This window comes from Pinus tabuliformis, chromosome 5_2, assembly GCF_031772625.1.
Source record: "Pinus tabuliformis cultivar Carrire ecotype Pingquan chromosome 5_2, CPIR1, whole genome shotgun sequence".
Taxonomy (NCBI): domain Eukaryota; kingdom Viridiplantae; phylum Streptophyta; class Pinopsida; order Pinales; family Pinaceae; genus Pinus; species Pinus tabuliformis.
Genome location: NC_142306.1, coordinates 1061208944 through 1061210053, shown reverse-complemented (window position 1 = coordinate 1061210053; position 1110 = coordinate 1061208944). Strand labels below are relative to the sequence as shown.

At 46.6% G+C, this 1110-nt stretch overlaps 1 pseudogene; it reads left to right on the top strand.

The window, feature by feature from the left end:
- The first annotated feature begins 452 nt into the window (after positions 1–452).
- On the top strand, positions 453–910 carry LOC149162896 (cyclin-L1-1 pseudogene; annotated as a pseudogene).
- Positions 911–1110: the final 200 nt, after the last annotated feature.

Genomic DNA, 1110 nt, shown 5'->3' with positions numbered 1-1110 from the left:
CCTCTTGAGTTCGTCTTTCAGCTCTGTAACCTTCCACTGCTCCAGAGGGTGATTCCTAAAACCCCTTCAAGGCAAACAATCCAGGTAACAATCCGAGTTCGAATCCGAACAAGTGCTCAACAGAATATTCACCTCGGATAAGCAAAGCAATATCGTCCAAACCCTCAAATAAGGCCTCAGAATGGACTCACTGCCACAATTAATGTGCTAAGGTCAATTCACTGGCTCAGAGAAGGCTTTAGAATGAACTGGCTTAAATATTGGCTACTGCCATTGTTAATTCCTCCGAGGTAGTTTAATGTCTTAGAGATAGACTGCTGCCTCAGTTAAGGCCTCAGAGATGGTCCACTGCCTCCACTTTGATGAGTTTAGCCCGACGTCCTCAGTAAACAACCCTCACGAGCCTCAGGAACATCTTGCTGCAACAGAAAGGGCCTATACACATAGTCACCATGATTTACACAGCAATCGACACGTTCTATGTGACGGACGAGCAGATTGCCAATTCCCCTCGCGAAAGGATGGAATCGACGAACAGACGGAGATGACTCTCCGTTTATTCGGTTGCGAATTGATTCAAGAAAGCGGAATTCTGCTTAGATCGCCACAAGCAGTTATGGCAACAGGCCAGGTTCTTTTTCATCGATTCTATTTCAAAAAATCATTTGCACGCTTTAACGTCAAGCGGGTTGCGGCAAGTTGTGTTTGGCTTGCGGCGAAGCTTGAAGAAAGCCCTCGGAGGATTCCGCAGGTTTTGAATGTGTTTCATCGAATGGAATGCAGGCGAGAGAATTTGCCTCTTGAACCTTTAGAACCTCATTCCAAAAAATATGCAGAGATGAAGATGGACTTGAACCGAACAGAACGCCACCTTTTGAAAGAGATGGGATTCAAGAAAAATATCAAATAGCGCAGGCGTTCAAACCAGGCAGTGCGCAGTCTCAGGACAGAGGCGCTCAGGACAGAGGGAGTCAAGTTTAATGGCTTATTCAAGCACATTCAGTATTGCAGGCGAGCTACAAGAATCCGTTCATGTGGGCAGAGAAATCAACGCACAGGTATAACGGCCTCAGCGTTAGGTAGTGCCACCTTAACCAGAGAGGGCGAGGA